The following is a 15,970-nucleotide window of genomic DNA, read 5'->3' as shown; positions in this document are numbered from 1 at the left end:
CTATTTGTCTCTCCAGATTTGTCTAATCTGCTAATTGTCTCCATAGATTTGATTATTCTTGACATTTTGTACAACATGTGGTCTTTTGTGACTGACTTCTTTCATCTAGCATAGTGCTTTCTGGTTTACCCATTTGTGGCATGCATCAGTAGTATATCACATTTTATTTTACCTATCAATTAATCCTTTGATGGACTTGGGGTTGTTGCCACTTTTTGTCAAGTATAAATGATGCTGCTGTGAACATTCACGTGTGCTTTATTTTTTTTAATCTGGACATATGTTTCAATTTTCTTGGATATATTGTTGTTGTTCAGGCACTAAGTCATGTCCAATTATTTGGAACCCCATGGACTGTAGCCTGCCACTCATCTGTCCTCTGCTATCTCCCAGAGTTTGCTCAAATTCAAGTCCATTGAGTCGGTGATGCTATCTAACCATCTCATCCTCTACCACCCCCTTCTCCTTTTGCCTTCAATCTTTCCCAGCATCTTTCTGAGGGTCTTTTCCAGTGAGTCAGCTTTTTGTATCAGGTTGCCAAAATTTGGAGCTTCAGCTTCAGCATCAGTCTTTCCAAATGGTTTGTTGGGGTTGCTTTCCTTTAGGATTGACAGAATTGACTATTCAGAAGATAATCCTATATTTAACATTTTGAGGATCTGGCAAACTGTTTTCCAAAATGGCTCTGCTGTTTATTATTTCCACCTACTATGAGTGACAGCTCCAATTACTCCACATCATCACCAACACTCTTTAGTATCTGAGATTTGATTATAGTCATCCTAGCAGTTGTGAAGTAATATCCTTTTGTGGTTTTAATTTACATTTCCCCATCATGACTAATGATGCTAAACATCTTTGCATGTGCTTATAGTCCGTTTTGTACCTTCTATGGGGAAATATCTATGTGAATTTTCTTCCCTCTTAGTTTTTTTTTTTTTAATTTGCATTATTGAGTTGTATGAGTAATTTATATGTTTGGATGCCCCGTTCCTTTAGAAACTGTTTGGTATAAAAATATCTCCTTCCAATATCTGGGATATCTTTTCATTTTTTTGTCCATCTCCTTTCCTAGTCTGTCTATCTGTCTATCTGGTCAGTTTGTCAATTTTCTTTCTTTTCAAACACTGACTTTTAGTTTCCTTTATATTCTCTATTATTTTTCTGTTTTTATTTGATTTTCCACTGTGATTGCTCTTATTTCTCTTTTTCTATTTGCTTTATGTGAATGCTCTAATTTTCTTTTTCTAGCTTCATAGAAAGAAAATGTGGGTTACTGACTTCATAGCTTTCACTTTTTTAACATAAGCATTCACTGCTGTAAATTACTCTCTAAGCACTACCATTAAGATTTGTTCTTTTATACTTCCTGTAAGTTTTCTTATTTATTTCATGCATAAGATATTTTTTATATATCTGTCTTCAAACTTAAAGTAAATATTCCCTAACAGAGAATTACAGCTTGAAAAAGATACTTATTTAATTGCAATGAACCTTATTCTCCCTGTGTGAGCTAGAGTTTGTAAACCACTGAAATAGATGATCTCATCTTCAAACATAAGAGGAAATACGAGAGAATGAGATGGAAGCAACTGATGAGTTTGCTTATAATGTAACTTGTTGACCTTAAGTGTTCTTTTAATCAAGAACAACTGGAGATTATATATATATCTATATATGTATAATATATATATATGCACATATATATAGATATATATATGAAGCTCAGGGGAGATTTGAGAAACTTAAGATGGCAAACATCAGTGCACATGAAATCATAAGATCTGAATGTAATATCATAGGAAATATGTTTAAGGGATAAGTGGAAAATGGACCTGAAAAGGAAACAAGTAGTGGAGTAAAATATGTCAAAAGAGACACATTAATTTCTAGTAAAAATAAATAAAAATTAAACATTCATGTGTCATTACAGTACAATATTTCTAATAAAAATATGCAAGAATTCAAGTTACGTGTGTGCAGAATAAATAAATAGGCAGTATAATAGAAAGATGCATTACTTGAAACAAATTCAAAAAGCTATAGAACTAAATATTTGTTGTCCAAAACTTCTTAACTAAATAAATCAAAGATAGTTCAGGCTTTTTCTTGACTTGTTTTTTTTTCAATTTAGCTTAATTTCTATGTTTTCTATTGTCATCCCACACAGTTAAAAAAAAAAATACAGACCACTTGCTAGATTTTTACTGAATTTGGATTTTTTTTTCTTCATCACCATATTTCTTTTAACAGTAATGTGAGATTTTGCTTTGTTTTTACTTTTCCCATCTTAATAGATTTTCATGTACTAAAATTACATTCAGTTCAGTTCAGTTCAGTCGCTCAGTCGTGTCTGACTCTGCAACCCCATGAATTGCAGCACTCCAGGCCTCCCTGTCCATAACCCACTCCCAGAGTTCACCCAGACTCACGTCCATCGATTCGGTGATGCCATCCAAACATCTCATCCTCTGTCATCCCCTTCTCCTCTTGCCCCCAATCCCTCCCAGCATCAGGGTCTTTTCCAATGAGTCAACTCTTCGCATGAGGTGGCCAAAGTACTGGAGTTTCAGCTTTAGCGTCATTCCTTCCAAAGAACACCCAGGACTGATAGGGAAACTATAAACACACACACACACACACACACACACACACACACACATATATATATATGTACTAGGGAGAAGCAATGGCACCCCACTCGTGTACTCTTGCCTGGAAAATCCCATGGATGGAGGAGCCTGGTAGGCTGTAGTCCATAGGGTCGCTAAGAGTCGGACACGACTGAGCGACTTCCCTTTCACTTTTCACTTTCATGCATTGGAGAAAGAAATGGCAACCCACTCCAGTGTTCTTGCCTGGAGAAACCCGGGGACAGGAGCCTAATGGGCTGCCGTCTATGGGGTTGCACAGAATCAGACACGACTGAAGCGACTTAGCAGCAGCAACAGCAGCATGTAGTAGAGTTTGTTAGCAGAATTCAGTGGAAAAGAGATTGGAAATTTGTGGGGTGTATTTTCAGAAATCTTTGAAAGAGAAAGTGAATAAGTAACCAGTGATTCACTTCTAGCAGGTATTTTTGGTTTTTGTCCTTTCATTATGGAATTTTTTTCAGTTTTCCTCTTGAACTTGTCCAGCTCTCAGAACTAGCTTTCAATATCTGATATTCTAAAATCTGGAAAAAGAAGTAGAAACAAAGAAAAATGAGACCTGCAAAATATATCTCACTAACATTATTTCTTAGACAGATAGATAGTGAACATTATTTCTTAATTCTTCCTGTATAATGGTGGGGCAGTTGATTTTTTTTTTTTCTCCATAATATAGCGTGTAATTCTTTCTTTCTGGTAAAGTGTGGACCTTTATCTAGGTGGCAGCTCTGCCTTGTTACTACTATCCCTCTCATGAATTCCCATGACAGCAAAATGCTTTTTCTCACTGAAGTGAATTCCAAAGCCTGTGATCATGTGGTTTCTTTGAGTTAGTCAACTTTTGTTGCTATTCAAAAATTTTTGAGATAAGTAAAAATGCTATATTCATTTCATTAAAGAACATTAGCTGCAGCAATTATTGAAAAGTATTCATGTAATATTCCTAGAAAGCATCTCAACTACACTATTTTGTGCTGTCACATCTTATTCACAGAGTAGCCAAGGGTCTATGGAAATATTACATTTAAAAGTCTCTTGGTAAAGGCTTAACAACCACATCTCTAGGGGTAGAAAACCTAATTTATTCACATTTACTGATTTTTGTGTTAGAAATATTTCCACCATGGTCAATTTCAAGCTATCAATGTACTGTCATGGCTCATGGAGTTGATGTGCAGCTGGATATCCTGAGCCAGTGCATGCATACTGCAGCTAACCTCAGAAATTTTACTAAAACATTTTTGCAAAGTTCTCTCTTCTTCATTAACATTGGAAAGTGATATAGGATGAAATCACTTCTCTAACATCATAGCAAAGGATGACTTGACGTCTGTGTCATTCTTTGTCTGAGAGCTGTGTCATGTACCTCCTATGTATTCTCTATGACAGCAGTCAGAAATTGGCATATAGGTCAAATCTATCCCTCACCAATTTTTGTATCAGCCTGTTGAAAAAAAAATCAAAAGGAGAATAGTATTTTTGATGGATGAGGATGGTATGAGTTTATATTAAACTATGCATCAATAAAAAAGCCATGCCCATATGTTTATATACTGTCTGTGCCCACTTTCATACCCTACTGGCAGTTATTGACCACTGCATGCTCCTGAAACCCTACAGTATTTGCTACCTGGCTCCTACAGTAAAGTTTTGCCAACATGGACTCTAATATAATATTAATATGTATTCTCTGTCTTTAAAAACACTATCAAGTGTATTAAAAGTATTTAACTTGTATATCATTGAAAAGTTTATAAATATAGTTCATGTTATGTTAAGGAAAGAAAGTTATTACTTTAGTATCCATCATATGGAAAACAGAATAACACTGAATCTTGAATCCAGGTATTTGTGAGTTAATACTGAATATTTTACTAATAATAACTCTTATACAATCATATTAATATATGTGCATTCGCTATATATTATATATTATGCCCATGAATTAAATGCAAATATATACATTATATATAGATTCATACATTATATATATACCCTAATATATAATATATACTTATATACATATGCATTTTAACTAACGTAACTTCCATAGCAATAATCTAAAATCTTACATATCAAACTGATCTTAACTGAAGTGCCATTTCAAACTCATCTCCAAATGCAGATTTGTATAATTTCATAGAGTCAGCCAGCTTTCCCATTTTTCTCTTCCTTCTCCTCATGATCTCCAATTCTAGTCCAATTCAAAATGACATGATTATGAACTAAGAGGAAGAACAAACAACATGAACACTTGAGGAAAATGAAGCTGAAAAACTGAACAGTATCTGTGGGTAGGGGAGGATAAAGGGAATCTGGTAATGCTGAAATGAACTGTGGAAATTTTAATGTATTTGGGAAGAATTACCCTGCCCAGTGGAATGCTGAAAAGATAAGACACAGGCAGAATTTCAAGAAATCTGAATGCTTAGTTTTCAGCTGGAGTTTCTAGAGACAGCTCTCACATTCCCAGACAACAAGTGCTCAATACATATTTGATGAGTGCTCTGTGATGTTTTTGTTAATACTTTAGTTCAACCTCTGAACGCACACAGCAATGAATTATTACTTTATGTAAAATGTTTCCCACTCTACATAAATTGAATTGCCTGTTATAATATGCATATCATGTTCTGTTTTGTTTCTCCATTAAGCAGGTGAATGCTCTCCCCCATTCTTTCAAATGGAGCTGAGACAGTGCCTTTGTCTGTTTAGGCTGCTATAAACAAAAAATACCGCAAACTGGATGACTCACAAACAACTGTTTGTAGTTTTGGAGACTGAAGTCCAGGATCTAGGGGCCATGATGGTGGGGTTCTAGTGGAGAGCATTCATCTCATTCACGTGGGCTCCATCCTCATGACCTAAGCACCTCTCAAAGGCTCCACTTCCCAATAGCATCATCTTCAGGGGTTAGGATTCCAACATGTAAATTTAGGCAAGACATAGCATTTATATAGTATCAGACTGATTCTGTCTCTGTCAGTTAACACTATGAGATGTGACGGTGAGGAGACTAGCCAGCCGTTTCTTTTGTGTAAGGATACTGTCCATGGTGTATGACAATGAAGCTGGCATGTGAACCCAATAGGAGATAGAGAATTCAGGTGTCCTTTAAACTCCTGTCTTCATTTGACTCTCTAGTGTACTTCTCTTCTTGAAGTTTTGTTATTCAACTTTTCCTTCTCAAACTCAAAACATGACACTTTGTGTCCCTCATTATAAGCAAGCAGTTACCACTCTATAATTCATGCATGGAAAATAGATATTTAACACTTTCATGGGGAGAAATCTTTGTGAATACTGTTTCTCAACATCTGGCATACAGTAATGATGTATAAAAATCCTTTTCAATCATATTTTCCCCTGAGTTCTTTTTCATCCTCTTTTAGCCTATTTTCTTTTTTCCACCTCTGAATATCCGACATTTTCTCTCTTTGTTGACCCCCATTCTCTTCAATATGCCCCCTATTTACTGAAATCTTTCTATAATTTTTTTTTTAATTTGGTTTACTGCTCTTGGAATCCCAATTTACAATTTCTCATTGATATTTTCCTGCAAAATAGTGCCTCTTCACCTTAGATAAACTTGCTCTTTTAATGCATTTTTATTTTATTTTTATAATAATGCATTTTATTTTTAATGCAGTTTAATACATATATGAGATACTGCCTCTGACTGTGCTTCCAATAATTTTGCCTTATAATATTTGTTCATTGGAGTTGGTTTCTTTCACTTCTTAAATCTAATAGATATAAATAGATACCAATCTAGAATATATAGAAATCAAATAAAATCTGGATCCATTTTCAATATAGCCTGGAAACAGCAAAAATGAAGTATGAACATGTGATTTGCCTGTAGTAATAAATATCATCAACATGGCATAAAACTCTCTTGAGATAAAGGAGGCCCCTCAATGTCTAGGGCAGTAAATATGTTTGTTTTTTCTTTGTTTTGATAGGTAATTTAATCAAAGTCTTTGTATTACTAGAGCATATAGATAATCATCCAAGGCAGAATTATTACATAATGTTGAAAAAGGCAATTTGGGAGATTATTGGCCTGGGAAAGAGGACAAGGAAAAAACACAAGTTATTGCCAAGTCTTCAGTTCAGTTCAGTTACTCAGTCGTGTCTGACTCTTTGTAGCCCCATAGAATGCAACATGCCAGGCTTCCCTGTCCATCACCAACTCCCAGAGCTTGCTCAAATTCATGTCCATTGTGTTGCTGCTGCCATCCAACCATCTCATCCTCTGTTGTCCCCTTTTCCTCCTGCCTTCAGTGGCTTTTCCAATGAGTCAGTTCTTTGCATCAGGTGACCAGAGTATTGGAGCTTCAGCTTTAGCTTCAGTCCTTCCAATGAATACTCAGGACTGATCTCCTTTAGGATTGACTGGTTGGATCTCCTTGCAGTCCAAGGGACTCTCAAGAGTTTTCTCTAAAACCACAGTTCAAAAGCATTAATTCTTCCATGTTCCGTTTTCTTTATAGTCCAACTCTCACATCCATACATGACTACTGGGAAAATCATAGCTTTGACTAGACTGACCTTTGTCAGCAAAGTAATGTCTCTGCTTTTTAACATGCTGTCTAGGTTGGTTATAGCTTTTCTTCCAAGGAGCAAGTGTCTTTTAATTTGATGGCTGCAGTCACCATCTGCAGTGATTTTGGAGTCCCAAAAAATAAAGTCAGCCACTGTTGCCACTGTCTGCCCATCTTTTTGCCATTGAAGTCATGGGACTGTATTTCATGATCTTAGTTTTTTAAATGTTGAGTTTTAAGCCAGCTTTTTCACTCCCCTCTTTCACTTTCATCAAGAGGCTATTTAATTCTTCTTTGCTTTCTGCCATACAGCTGGTGTCATCTGTGTATCTGAGGTTATTGATATTTCTCCTGGCAATACTGATTCCAGTTTGTGCTTCATCCCGCTCAGCATTTTGCATGATGTATTCTGTATATAAGCTAAATAAGCAAGGTGACAATATACAGCCTTGACATACTCTTAATGGTACTTGTCAAGTCTCAGTGGTACTTTATAGCAACTAATAAAGAACCATAAATACATAATATTAAAAGCAATGATGTAAAGTAAATTTAGCTGTTAAATATTGGAAAAAATCACATTTTGTTTGGCTCATGAAGAAAATGAAAGTCTGTGAAGAATATTAATTTCCTAATTTATAAACAATAGAAATACAGAAATGAAAAGAATTTTAAGTCATTATCAGGATATGTTAGTTTCTCAGTATTCAAAAAAGTGATCAGGGTTTATAGTTCATATCTTCTATTAATAAGTATATAATCAGCAATCAATGATTTTTGTTTCTTTAAAAACAGATATAAATTTGGATATATCCTATGTGGTATTACATTATTTATTCCTAGAAAAAAATAAATTAAACCTGCTTTAAGTAGGCTACTGCCAACTTGGGCAAGAAGAATTATAAAGGCATAGATATTATTCCCTTACCAAAAAAACAAAAATTTAGGGTGGGGTTTATTTCAACTGGCCCATTTTAATGGCCTTAAGCATCATTCTATGAGTCACTCTGCATAATAAGTTTAGTTGTTTTCTGTTATTTTAGTGATAAATCTTCTTGCTGAAATTCTCTGATGATCTTGACTGGAAGTTACCACCTGTTTGGTGTCAAGACTCTTTCAAATGCATAACAATTACTGAGAAATCTGAAAAGCTTTTTTGTTATGGAAGCTATAAATCTACATATATATGTATATATAAATTGAAATCTATATTTACCATAGTAAAATTAAAACAGATTTTAAAATATGCATTTATTAATACAATTTAAATAACATTAAGCAAGCTTATTACATATTATTAATAACATATATAACATTTAAACTTTAATGATTTTTGCACATTTCTTTAATATTTGGCTTAAGAGAAGATAATTGAATTCCCACTGCTGTTTCTGCATGCAATCTGTTGCAAACTGTAGTTTTATAGCTTCACACAGATTTATTGGAGAAATAGGAATTGCAGTGCCTTTTTGAATAATTGTGGATATTAGTCTTAGCTACTACACCAAAATTCAACATGTGGTAGGAGAACAGGCAGCTCATGTTCAAAAGACCTGAACTTCCCAGTGGCTTTCAAGGAAGGAGTTTTAAACACAATGTGAGGGAGGAGGCTTCAGGGTGCGTGATCAGCTCGTGGACAATTCTCTAATTGGTTGGCATCAAGGTGAAGTTTCACATGTCATCAGCCTTCTGATTTCAACCAGTCTAAGATCTGTTTTTCAGTCAGCAATTTTCATCTGGTGAAGGGTCTGCTTCCTGTAAAAAAACAACTTAGGAATGTGTGTCAAGCCTTTATCTATATTTTCCAGGGAACTACGAGTACAGTGATCCTGCTATAGGAAGGACTTACAGCTTAAATGTTTCCCAGTTTCCCAGCCCAGCAGCTATTCTTTGTTTCTACATCTTCATATTCCTAATTATTAACTCTTGAACCAGCCTTCAGTGACTCAAGGGAGGCCTGGGAGAGTAAAGTAAAAACCTTATACTTCAAAGGACAAGGGCTTGTATATAATTTCATGAGGACCTAATAGACCGAGAAGACAAATTGTGGGGTTGTCATAGAGGTTCACATTTACAAGCTGAAATTGAAATTTCTGGGAGAAATATCAACAACTGCAGATATGCAAATGGTACCACTCCAAGGGCAGAAAGTGAAAAGGGATTAAAGAGCCTCTTGATGAGGGAGAAAAGGGAGAGAGAGTGAAAAAGCTAGCTTAAAACCCAACATTCAAAAAACAAAGATCGTGGCATCCAGTCTCATCACTCCATGGCAAATAGATGGGGAAAAAGTGGAAACCAAGACAGATTTTATTTTCTTGGGCTTCAAAATTACTGTGGAAGTAGCTTCAACCATCAAATAGAAAGATGATTGCTCCTTAGAAAGCAATCTTGCTCCATAGGAAGAATAGTTATGGCAAACCTAGACCACATATTAAAAAGCAGAGACATCACTTTGACATCAAAGGTCCATATAGTCCAGGCTATGGGTTTTCTAGTAGACATGTGTGGATATGAGAATTGGAGCATAAAGAAGGCTGAGCATGAAAGAATTGGTGCTTTTGAATTGTGGTGCTTGGGAAGACTCTGAAGAGTCTCTTGGACTGAAAGGAGATCAAACCAGTCAATCCTTAAGGAAATTAATCCTGAATATTCATTGGAAGGACTGATGCTGAAGCTGAAGCTCCAGTATTTTGGCTACCTGCTGCGAAGAGCAGACTCATTGGAAAAGACCCTGATGCTGGGAAAGATTGAGGGCAGGAGAGAAAGGGGTGGCAGAGGATGAGATAGTTGGATGGCATCACCAACTCAATGGACATTTGAACAAACTCCAGGAGATAGTGAAGGACAGGGAAGCCTGGTATGCTACAGTCCATGGGGATCTCAGATAGTTGGACACGACTTAGAAACTGAACAACAGAGAGGTTACATCCCTTCTTCCTTTATTTCTCTTTCTTTTCAAATGCAACCCTTTGTTTTGGCAAAGCACATGCTGTACCACCCCCTCAGCCTCCCTTGAATGTTGGATGGATAACAAATGGATGTAAGTGGAAGAAATTCATGAAGCTACTGAACTGGATCCTTAAAGAAAGAAGAATATATGTTTCATCTTCTCCCTAACTAAAATGCAGATGTGATGGTTAGAACTAAAAACTATGACATGAGAAAACATACTAATATTAGTTATATCTAATCTCTTTGAAGTTAGCTTTGCAGTCCTTGATTGTTTATGTTTCTACTCGTATTTGAGAGAAAATGAAACTGAAGTTTATTGAAGCCAATCTTATTTGGCTTATGTTACTGCATCCAAACTTGTATCCCAACTATTAAAAGGGCCTTACTGTATGGCCTCCAGAATCCTTTAATATTGCAGAATTTGTGATTTAATTAAGAATGGCTTTTATATATTAATATAAGGGAATTTGCTGAGAGCAATTTCATATGAAACTGTATGGAAAAGTCAGGATATTAATTTTCTTTGCATTTCTATATTAAAAAGTAATTTTTAAATTATTTTTTTGTGTTTCAACCATTCCATGATGACTCATAGGCATTGCTAGGTAATAGCGAATCTGTAAATTTTTATATATAGAGTTCTGTATTTTGACATCTTCAATGTGTTATTGAGAAATGTGAAAAATGGAGGAATTATAAAGTGCCCAGTACATGAAAGACACTTAAATAAATATTTATTTGTAAATAGAAATATCATTTTTATGTACATGTCAATACTAATATGGTAGTGAATTTTATGCAAAATGTGTTTCATAGTCAAAATAAAGTTTGTCATAGGATAATGGTATAAATGTTGTAAGAAGCTCATTGTTTCTTGTATAGTGTAGCTCATACTTGACTGGATTCTGATTCAAGGAAGCCAGCAAGATGAATCTTCAAGGAGGGGATTAAAAAAAAAAAAATGGTGTGCCCACTCTCCTGGGTATAGGCCACTTCCAAACAAATTCAAAGTAGGCAAATTTATTTTTTCTCTCATGCTCTTTCCTTCACCTCACTTTTGGGGTAGCCTGTGTTTTAGTTTTCCCAGCTCTAAAATGTCCTTATCTTTATCTATAAAGTTTCTACTTTGACCTTCAGTTGCAGCACTAATTTCATGATCTTTCAGTTTATTAGATTTTGATAGATGTTAAATGAAAACAAATCTTTTAAGGCAAATTCATACTCACTGACAAAATATCAATTATATGCTAGTCATGTGTCCGTGTGCTTAATCACTCAGTTATGTCCAATTCTTTGCAACTCTATGGACTGTAGCCTGCCAAACTGCTCTGTCCATGGAATTCTCCAGGCAAGAATACTGGAGTGGGTAGCCTTTCTCTTCCCCAGGGGATCTTCCTGACCCAGGAATTGAACCCATCTCTCCTGCATTTCTGGTGAAATCTTTACCATTTGATCCACCAGGGAAGTCCTCATATGGTAGTCATAGAAGTCTTTAATTTTAGACAGAGTGCAAAATAATATTAAAACAATAAAAATCTGTGGGATTATTCTGCTGTTTTCCCTTCTTAGTATTATTTTTTCCTCATGGATAAAGGTCATATGGAACAATCAGAGAACTAGTCACCATGGAATTTTGCCTAGAGAATGCTGTCTACAACTCACAATCTATACAGAAAAGTGATCAAAATTTAAAACACAGAGGCTCTCTTTTTAGATAGTTGCTTCATGGCAACGCACTCCAGTACTCTTGCCTGGAAAATACCATGGATGGAGGAGCCTGGTAGGCTACAGTCTATGGGGTCGCAAAGAGTTGGACATGACTGAGCGACTTCACTTCACTTCACTTCTGATAAGATAAACAGAATCAAAAGGCTCTGCTCCTTTTGGAAATTCTGTGGGCTCGTGTGTATATGTTTATTTGGATGTGTGTGTGAACAGTGGTCATAAGTTTATTATATGTTTTAAGTGAAAACCTTATAGTATTGTCTTATCCTTCTTTTAAATTGGCTTATTCTCTGAGCAGAGGAAAAGGAAGCTAAGAGCCAAGAGGAATAGTCATGAGTATAACACATATTTCAAATAAGAGAGGTTTGTTCCTTTGTTTTCATGTGGTTAACTGTCCTGATGTCATTTCAATACCCCCTACTCCATATCATGGCATTTAATCAGTCTTCCAAGAAAGATTGCATGTCACCCTCAAGTTCCCTTCCCCCCGGAACTCAATGGGGTTTCTGGCTTAAATGGTCAGATTTGAGAATATCATCAACAGCTCCAGAGAACTATCTTAACACTTAAGTGAACTTTCTGGAAATAAAAGTCCTATTCATAGCATCTTGGAGGCAAACTCCACAGTGTGCAAGATTAAGATGCTTCTCTCCAGCACTATTTGAAGTGAGAACCACTTTGTTTAAACAATCAGAACCAGTTCTTTATTTGACATTGCCCACAGGCTCATGCCGCAGAGGGTACTTGGAAGTTGTGCTTTCGGAAGCCTTCATTTTTCTCCTCACTAAGCAGTTGATGTTCCTTCATTACATTCCACTAAAAAGTTGCATTTTGTGAGATATTAATGTTTATTTTCTAAAATTAATACATAACACATACTTTTTTTAAAACAGCCATAGTCAAGAAAATTTGGAATTTGAATTACTATAAACTTTGCTTGAAAGTCTACTTTGTATATATGGATGGCAAATGTTTTACAATGTCCTACAATTAGAAAAAAGATGGATTTGTTTAAACAAGGATTTTATGGAGTGAACATTTTTGTGTCCTAAAATGCCCATTACTGTCTCAAAGTAAACACTTGGAAAACAACATAGCACAATTTTTAATTCAATCTTGCAGCTTCTAGAACTGTTTTCAGCTAAAATGCAATCACTTCAGTCACCATACAATATTTGACAATTACCTTGAGCTGAAATGATTTTAGAAAATCTTTATTTTCTCAACTTCTTAGATGATTTCTGAGTGCTAGGTACTAATTCCTGACAAATAATTGCTTTAATTGCTTTCTCAGAAAGACTTGGAGACTACACTACCTCATCTCTATGAAGGAATTACTTGATATGGTACTTCAAGTTAAATGCTAATTTGTTTACCAAAATACATTTTTTAAATATACTTGAACTCTATGATTTTTACCTCAATATTTTGCATGAGATGAAGGGTTGCATTAAATGCACACCTTTTTGTGATGATTAATCGGTACATGAAATTATATCTCAGAGAAAATGTGTTATGGAACACAGGAAATAAATTGATTATTTGTTGACATCATATTAACTATCAGTTATTAACCATGTATTGACCACAATGTGAGGATCTATATAGATTTAAAGACACTAGTGTTTCCCCAAATCTTATAGTTTTATTGACAATAAAATTCTTAGAAGAGATGCACATTCAGTTTTTACACATATTTAACTCAAGGTTGAAAATCAACCTCATTTCTACTTGAATCATTTCTCACAATTTTACTTACTTTATGTGAGAAATGGATGTATGTTTACTTGCCAAAATAAATAGGAACCTGAACATCATCCGCTATTGGAATGCTGTGATAGTTTTATTATCTCAAATAAGAAGCCCATTTTTAAAATCAGAATGATGTTATCCATGAAACTTCCATGCTGATTATTCCCCTGTTAACATGTAGAGAGGTTAATATCTTGATGTAGGCATGATATGACTAACTTAGAATAGAATGCAATTTTCAAATGTCTTAGTCTGTAAAATAATAATAATAATAGTATATGCATAAGAGAGGAATAACACTCAAAGTTTACCCATATTATATGAAAAGATTTTTATATGAATAATATTGGAGGCTTCAATGTGTGTAGATAAAATAGGTTGTGTCAAAACCATCACTTGTCATTGCATCAATAAATTAATATTTGTCTTAAAGTCTTTCCCATTAATTCGGTAACACATTTTGGAAGCAGTTTGCCACCCTTAAACTTAGTGTATTTTATAATCTTCATGCTGAGGACCCCTCCCCCCAGAAAACAGCCTTCATTACCTCCTTTCATCATTGAAGTGAAATGAAGTCGCTCAGTTGTGTCTGACTCTTTGAGACCCCATGGACTGTAGCCTACCAGGCTCCTCAGCCTGTGGAATTTTCCAGGCAACAGTACTGGAGTGGGTTGCCATTTCCTTCTCCAGGGGATCTTCCTGACCCAGGGACTGAACCCAGGTCTCCCACATTGCAGGAAAACGCTTTACCATTTGAGCCACCAGGGAAGCCCATCATTAATTTTTACCATACATTTCTCACATGTATGTGTGTGTGTGTGTGTGTTTGTGTATATACACACAGGTATTCATGTATACATATATAGCAAATAACTGAAATCGTATATGACAAATGTCTGTATAGTCAAAGCTATGGTTTTTCCATTAGTCACGTATGAATGTGAGAGTTGCACCATAATATTGGAGCTTTGGCTTTAGCATCAGTCCCTCTGATGTGAAGAGCTGAGTCATTGGAAAAGACGCTGATGCTGGTAAAGACTGAGGGCAGGAGTAAGAGGTGGTGACAGAGGATGAGATGGTTGGATGGCATCACCAACTCAGTGGGCATGAATTTGGGCAAACTCTGGAGATAGTGAAGGACAGGGAAGCCTGACATGCTGCCGTTCATGGGGTCTCAAAGAGTTGAACACAACTTAGCAACTGAACAACAGTGACCAAACCCCAAAGTTCCTTTCCTTCAGCATTAAAGTAATATACTATTTTCTAAAAACAAATGGCTTTATGAATCAAGAAAACTTAACATTACAAAGATATACACAGCTTAAATTTCTTACACTGGAAAAGAAAACAAAAGACAAACAAATAAAGAAAACTTTAAAGTATTTCATTTAAGGCAGCTGCTACAAGTTATAAAGTGAGTGAATAAATTTCAAAAATCAATGTCAGTTAAAATCGAAATGCCTTCTCTCAGAATCCAGATGTACTTCAGACAGCAACAAATAGAACAACACAAAAGGACATAGATGTGACAAAGGACACAGGAGAAAATGAAGGTCAGCTTGTTGTGCTTGTACTATTAAACCCAATAGGAAAACTTCATGTAGGTGTCTAAAAGGAAGCAGAAAAGATCAAGTCTGAGGTAGTATCTTTTATTGAGCTGAAGTAAAATTAGTTCATAGAAGCTATAAACAAATCTAAAAGCAAAATAGTAAGAATATAAAGAAAGCTTACCAATTTTAATGTGTTCAGTTGCTCAGTTGTGTCTGACTCTTTGTTGCAACCCCATGGACTGTAGCCTGCCAGTCTCATTTGTTCATAGAATTTTCCAGGCAAGAATACTAGAGTGGGTTGACATTTCCTACTCCAAGGGATCCTCTCAACCCAGGGATTGAACCCACGTTCCCACGTTTCTTACATCTCCTGCATTGGTAGATGGATTCTTTACCACCTTCCCACCTGGGAAGCCCTGCCAATTTATATATATATATATATATATATATATATATATATATATATATATCATGCAACACAAATAGCATGATAAAGGGTGGTTTAGTCACAAGTCAACTCTTCCAACCCCATTGACTATAGCCTGACAGGCTCCTCTGTCCATAGGATTTTCTAGGCAAGAATACTGGAGTGGGTTGCCATTTCCTTCTCCAGGATAAAAGGTGATGATTTGTTAATCATCAAGCAACTGACTTGTTAATGAGAACTGTCATAATTAGCTAATGTGCATTGAGCACAAATTCTGAAGTGCTTTACCTGGTTTTGCTAATTTAATACAATGTTACAAGTTAATGTTATTACCCTAAAATTAAGGAAGTTGAAATTTAGATTATC

At 35.5% G+C, this 15,970-nt stretch overlaps 1 protein-coding gene across 2 annotated transcripts in view; it reads left to right on the top strand.

Moving 5' to 3' along the window:
- Window positions 1-15,970, top strand: part of BRINP3 (BMP/retinoic acid inducible neural specific 3) — a 483,960-nt gene that overhangs the window by 393,555 nt on the left and 74,435 nt on the right. The window lies entirely within an intron of this gene.

Source organism: Bos grunniens, chromosome 16, assembly GCF_055505025.1.
Source record: "Bos grunniens cultivar Pamir isolate PY7600 chromosome 16, Bosgru_T2T1.0, whole genome shotgun sequence".
Taxonomy (NCBI): Eukaryota; Metazoa; Chordata; class Mammalia; order Artiodactyla; family Bovidae; genus Bos; species Bos grunniens.
The sequence above is the reverse complement of the archived record's forward strand: the minus strand, read 5'-3'. Positions and strand labels throughout refer to the sequence as shown.